This window comes from Lathamus discolor, chromosome 3, assembly GCF_037157495.1.
Source record: "Lathamus discolor isolate bLatDis1 chromosome 3, bLatDis1.hap1, whole genome shotgun sequence".
Lineage (NCBI taxonomy): Eukaryota > Metazoa > Chordata > Aves > Psittaciformes > Psittacidae > Lathamus > Lathamus discolor.
The window spans coordinates 17,284,338-17,291,134 of NC_088886.1; positions in this window are offsets into that span (position 1 = coordinate 17,284,338).

The following is a 6,797-nucleotide window of genomic DNA, read 5'->3' on the forward strand; positions in this document are numbered from 1 at the left end:
GATGGCCACCACCAGAGCCCAGGGAGCATCCCGGTGTCCTCCTGACCCATCAGAGCAGTGATAAAAGCAATGCTTTGGCATGAGACGCTAGAGGTAAGTACAGCAGCCCAGTCTGGAGAAGAGAAGGCTCCAGAGAGACCTTAGAGCAGCTTCCAGTGCCTAAAGGGGCTGACAAGAAATCTGGAGAGGGACTTTTTACAAGGGCCTGCAGTGACAGGACAAGGGGGAATGGCTCTGGGCTGACAGAGGGGAGATTTACATTAGATTTAGGAAGAAGTTCTTCCCTGTGAGGGTGCTGAGGCCCTGGCACAGGGTGCCCAGAGAAGCTGTGGCTGCCCCATCCCTGGCAGTGTTCAAGGCCAGGCTGGATGGGGCTTGGAGCAACCTGGTCTGGTGGAAGGTGTCCCTGCCCGTGGCAGGGGGCTGGAACTGGGTGAGCTTTAAGGTCTCTTCCAACACAAACCAGTCTGGGATTCTATGATCATTGCTCTCTAGTGCTGATATGGAAAATTACTGGACTGCTCTAAAAGATTCATCCCTCTGTCTTGGCAGTGAGATCAGCATGCCCTTTCTGGCGCTAACGACCTCATGTCCAAAGCCCCAAGTTTCCAGGATTGGCTGCTTGCCTTCGCTCAGAGCACTTGGCTTAGCAGCCCTTTCGTCACAATAAATCAGAATTCCACTTGCAGGAGACACAAGGGGAGGGGGATGTGTGTGCCTACTCTCCTGAAACCATAGGCTGGTATTTCCAGAAATGTTTGTAAGCAAAAAAACCCCAAACTCATTGTGTAGCAGGAATTGCAATCAAATAGAGGCTGGAGTCTTCAAAGCAGCAGATGGTTGGTAACAAGAACATCACCTTTGTTGCACCCTACTCTGCTTTCCTGGGAGGAACACACACAATAGGTGGCTCTGTGTCTGTCTACTGCTCCTGTGAATTGGCCACAGTTGACCCTGTGGTAGCGCTAGAGATGTGTACGCCTTGTCTGCTTAGAGCTCTTCTGCATGGTGTCCTATTGCTAGTGTCTTATTTACAGGCACTGGCTTCCTGCCCTTACATTCCAGGAGCAGGAACATTGAGAGTGCACAGAAAATTGAGAAAAACAGCTCAAAAGAGTAAAACTATTTGAAAACGTGTCTGTTCCCCAGGCCCTCCTGGGAGAACATGAACAGTGTGTTTGGAAAAAACCCGACACCTTCCTCTCCTCCTTTAGTAACAGTTCAACCTGCTGAAAATGTGTTATTTGACTTCAAAAGCTGTCTGGGAACCTAAACACCACCTTCATCTGTGCAGCTTCAGCCTTTTCGAGCCAGTCCTAAAGCCTGCAGGCAGGAGGCAAGGCAGTTGTCTGCCTTTGCCTCGCAGGCAGCAGCAGTGATGCTGAGTAGACTCACCCACAGCGGGATGGTCCATTTTCCTTTAAAATGTTTGTAATTAAGAGCTCTGGTTCCCTGGTCATGTGTGTCCTATAAAGCATTAAAAATAAAGCCATTAAACAAAAGAGGCATCATCGCTGCTCTTGAAAACCAAAACAAATCAGCAAAAAAAACCCCATACACCAGAAGGAAGCAGAGTTTGTGCTGCCCTTCCAGGCCTGGAATGCTGCAGATACAAATATTTAGGGTCATTTGTGAATGCAGCAGAAGCTGTGGAGTTACCACCCTGACATTATCTACACAAACACAATTAAATCTGGGGTTTGTACCCTTCAGATGGCAGCCACCCCACTTTCAGAGCCAACGCAATGCTCAAGAGAGCAAAGCAGGTGCAAGAACAGACTTGTGTCTGCTTTTGGTGATCACAGAATCAGAGTGAGAGTGCAAGGTAATTGCATTTTGTGCTCTTTTTAACATGTCTTCTATCATGGAATGGGTTGGGTTGGCTTGGAAAGGACCTTAAAGCTCATCCAGTTCCAACCCCTGCCATGGGGTTTCCACTAGATCAGGTTGCCCCAAGCGCCTGTGTCCAACCTGGCCTTGAACACTGCAGGGAGGGGGCAGCCACAGCTTCTCTGGGCATAGTTAGTGCATTACTAGTGACTGAAAACGCCGGGGATTGCTGCATTAAACAGCACTCACACGCAGTCCTGCTCCTCCCGCAGCTGCCCGCACACCCGTGCAGCCTCAGCTGCTCCGGCACAGGCTGCTGCACTGGCATCAACACGCTCAGCACAGCCTCACAGCCCTGCTGAGACATGAGCCAGGGGCCAGTCACCACCTGGGGAGACTGGGGAGAAGATTGCAACCAGAGGAAGACTCCTCCTGTCCCCCAGCTGGTCACAGCTATCTCTCCAAATGTTTCCTCAAGGCAAGCCCCTCAGTATTTCTCTTCACCAAAGCCTGAGGACTTGCTTGTCCTTGGTGAAGTTGCTGAAGTAAATTGGAGGCACTCAGCTAAATCTTTTAAGTGAAAGATAGCAGGATTAAATTCCACTTTTGATATAATCCTCAACCCCATCTTCAAGGGAAGCGCAGTGTTGCCTCCAGCCCGGGCTGGTGCCTTCATGCTGAATCGCTCTGATCCCGAAGTAAATAAAGCTCTTTGAAAAAGGGCAAATGTTTTCTCAGCTGCTCTTCTTCCCTTCAAAAGAGGGGCTGATTGAATTTTTCATGTCTGCAGACATAAATACATGCAGTCAACAAATGCTTCTCAGTAAGAAGCTATCTTCACAAGATAGCTGTTTTTTGGAAAGTATGTTGTGAATCCATGGGACACTCCTGGATCACACTGTTCTCCTTACAGCTTTTCCTTCAGTACTTTGCATTTTATGAACTCCTAAATGGGCTGATTTAAGTCACTGCAAATTAATCTTAGCACGTTGTCAGTTCAGGCTCCCAGTGTCCCCAAGACTTTCTGCTCAACCCTGGAGCTGTATTTGCCCTGGGAAGCAGCAAATATAAACAGCCCTTTGGCATGAGGCACAGCAACAATCTGAAGGGCTGCTCAGGATGCTGCTGTGCCCTTACCCATCTCCTGGATGGTTGTATGCTCCTTCTCCTCCAGCTCCGGGTCTGAAGCTAGAGCTGAAGCCTAAAACCCATGGGGCAACCTTTCTGCCATCTTAGGCAGACTAAGGGCAAACTCACAGCATGTGTAAGCTCAGGACTGAACACTGTGAGCCCCAGCCCAGCTCTCCTCCACTGTGGGTATTGCTAGGAACTAGACATGAGCATTCACTCACACAGGCGCAACATTTGCCAGCCTAAGAGGGCAAGTTCACACCACCCTGAGTCCTTGTGCAGCACAAACTCACAGCCTGCTCACATGGAGAGATGGGGACAAGCTCAATGGATGGCAGCACACTTTCCTCCCGCCCCAGGGCTGAACCTTGCCTGGCTGCAAGCACAATGTCAGGCTCGAGTCCATTCTTGTCAGATGCTCTTACCACAGTCATAGAAACACAGAATGGTTTGGGTTGGAAGGGACCTTAAGGCTCACCCAGTTCCAACCCCCTGCCACAGGCAGGGACACCTTCCACTAGACCAGGTTGCTCCAAGCCCTCTCCAACCTGGCCTTGAACACTGCCAGGGAATGGGAAATATACCTTACCCTGGCACAGGCTGGCAGCTTGCAAATAGCCTGGCTGGTTTTGAAGGCTGCCTTGAAAATGTCTCCTGGTGCACAGCCTCCAGCCAGCCCTGAGCCAGTCCCATCCAATCCACCATCTGCAGCAGCAATATTGCCATGACCTTTACCTCCCCGTACATGACTTCGCAGCACCAGACACGTGTAGCTGTTTCACAGTAACTCATTGTGGCAGAAATTAATGTGCCTAACATAGACACATCCCACTCAGCTACCCTACGCAGCTTCCTCACTGCATCTACTCATCACCCCTTCAGAAAACCTCAAGGCTGTGAATGCAGTATCAAAATAACACAGGGCATTCTACTTACCTGTTTTTTTTTTTAAATTAAACTGCTGAAATTCAAGCAAAGCTGCTGTGCATTTTTTCCAGTCTTCCCACTGATGTGCTGCAGGGTTTGGGAAGGGTGTCTCATAGCTGAGATCTAGCTAGTTACAGACTCCAGTAGGTTTGTTGCTTGTAATAATACATAGTCTTGGCTCAACTCTGTGAATCCATTGCTTTCCCTCAGATAAAATGTTAGATTGGATGTGCAAGTATTTTTAGTGTGCTGTTCTCCTTGTCCAGTTAAGCCATAAAAACCAAGGGCACAGATATTCAAAGCATCTTTTCTCAGCTACAAGTAATCTATGATTAGTCACAAATTACAGGTTCACAGCATGCATCAGCCCAGTGCGTACCAATAGGAACCAACAGTGTGTACCCAAATCCTGATGGCAGCAAAATTGCAGCAGGCAGGAGAGGAGAGGCTTTGAACACAATGCAACTCGACACTTGTGGGATTGCTGCTCCTTTTGAAATGCCAGTCACGCTTTCTCCTTTTCCATCCTGTATAAATGCACGCTGTCAGCCCCAGTGAAAGGGAAATGTGTCAGGTAATGGGGCCATTGCTGCGAGTGTGGTACTGTTCAGGATAACACCCAGCTCTGGAGCAGCACCTGATGTTTTGGGAAGGGTTGCCTTCTCTGGGAGAGAAAACAACCTGCTGGGTCAGACTGGCCATGGGGCTCAGACACCTTTTCTGAGGAGCTCTGGGAGCAAACCTACACCTCAAGCACTGAGAGGGAAAGCCCAATAGCACAGGCAAAAGGGCTTTCCAGCAGAAGTTTGCCAGGTATAAAAAGGACAGTCTGTCCGTTTCCTGGCTCAGGGATCATAGAATGGTTGGGGTTGGAAGGGACCTTAACGCTCATCCAGTTCCAACCCCCTTCCATGGGCAGGGACACCTTCCACTAGACCGGGTCACTCAAAGCCCTGTCCAGCCCGACCTTGAGTTGAGAGCAAAGTATGTTCTAGCAGCTTACCAGTGATTTATTTTTTCTTTTGAAGTGCCAAGGAGATCAAAATAATCCCCTTCTTAGATTACCAGAAAATCCAGGCTTAGTTCTGGTGGGAGATGGGAACAAACTGTCCCTGTGGCAGTCACTGTGCAGGCACTGACTCACACCTCCATGTTAGGAGTGAAAAAACGACACTGTGACACTGGGAGGGCTTCGAGCTCAGTTTTGGGGTGGCTTTATGTTACCTGAACAGTGTGAACAGTGTGAAAGAGCACTGGGAGAATGCCTCTGTATCGCAGGGACCAGCTGCAGGAACTCCAGCTCCTGCCTGGTGAATGTCAGGCTGTGAGGGAGTACCTTCTGCAGGGGGACCTAGAGACCTGCTGCAGGACTTGATCCCTCCAAGTGGCCAGTCCTCCTGGCTCCCACCAGAGTAGTGACCATGAAAGTCCCCAGTACTGCCCATCATCCTTCATGTCCAAAACAGTTGCCATTCAGTCAACTGAAAGGGACTCAAGACCAAGCCCATGTTCCAGGAGGGGATGGGAATGTTCTGGAGGTAGAAAACACACTTATCTTGTTTAACAGTGGAGCTTAACAAAAGTGTGAGTGAAGGTCCTGAGAGGATAGGGTCAGAAGAGGAAATTTTAAATGGGATTGATCTCTTCAGTGATTTTTTTCTGAGCTTAGCTTCAAGATTCAGTATTTGACATAAGCAGAGATGTCAAATCTTCCTGCAGCGGTGGCGAAGAGAGGCTCTAGTGCTGTTCGCTGGTCTAGGGGCAGAGAAAAGAGATGAAGTTTCTTTGGAGCTAAAGCTCTGAAATATGCTTGTAAGGAAGCTGGAAATTCCCGTCCCAGCACTCTTTTTTCCCCCTTCTCCCTCTGTGAGAGGGAAAGCTTTATTTTCATCTGCCCTTGCCGGGCCATGGGCTCATGTCGTGTGATCGACCCAGGAGCACTCTATTTCCCACAGACTCTGCTTGAATGTGCAATGCACTTCCAGGTCCTGGGTGACGGTGTAAAGGTCAGCTAAGGATCACTCTGTTTAGCTGTGCTACGGGCTCATAATCCCAGTGGGTCAAAATGTTTAGAGTTAAAGAGGTTACGGGCTTTTCTGAGGGAGTATTTAAACTCCATCTGTCAAACCACTTACATAGAAGAAATTTATAGACTCTGCCAGCAAATTGCTGTTTTCTTGTATTTAATTTAGCAGCATGCATTGTTTTCATGGTGCCCTAAGAGAATAATTAATCTGGGGCAAATTTATGTTTGTAAAAATTATGAATTCTGGATTCATAAAACCAACACCAATAAAGAAATTCAAGGAGACACATGCTGATAAGAGCCTCATCAAGAAGTCTCTTGGCAAAGCTTTCAGAATAGCTTAAGGGCTTGATCTTTTCAGAAAGCTGTTTAAGGGACTTGAAACCTGCTTCATATTCAGCTTAATTGTAAAACAAAAAAGCCAGCCCAACAACCTAACACTTGCAGACTTTGCATATTAGAAGGAGAATAATAATAATATAAAAGAGGCAGAGCTTTCTCTCAGGGTCTAAACAAGTTTGAAGATGAGGAAGTTTGGTCTTGCTCCCTGACATCCGCGTTACATACTGCAGTGCAGAACAATAGCAAGTCTGATAAATGAAGGGCTCCACAGATTGTTTTCTTTCCATTTACAGGAGAAAAAGCAGTGCAGGAACTCAAGTGACATCTTCAGTGGGACAGAGACCACTTCAGTTTCTCTAAGTTGCTTTGAAGAAGGTGAACCTACTGCCAATGTCTGACAAGGGAAAAGTGTAAGGCTGTGGTTAAAGCAATGACTAGGACATGATAAGCATTGCTCAAATGTTTGTCATTGAAATACCCAAGCTGAGATGGCTTTCCTACTCTCTAGCTTTTTGATAAAAGAGGTATTTCTGTTGACTGG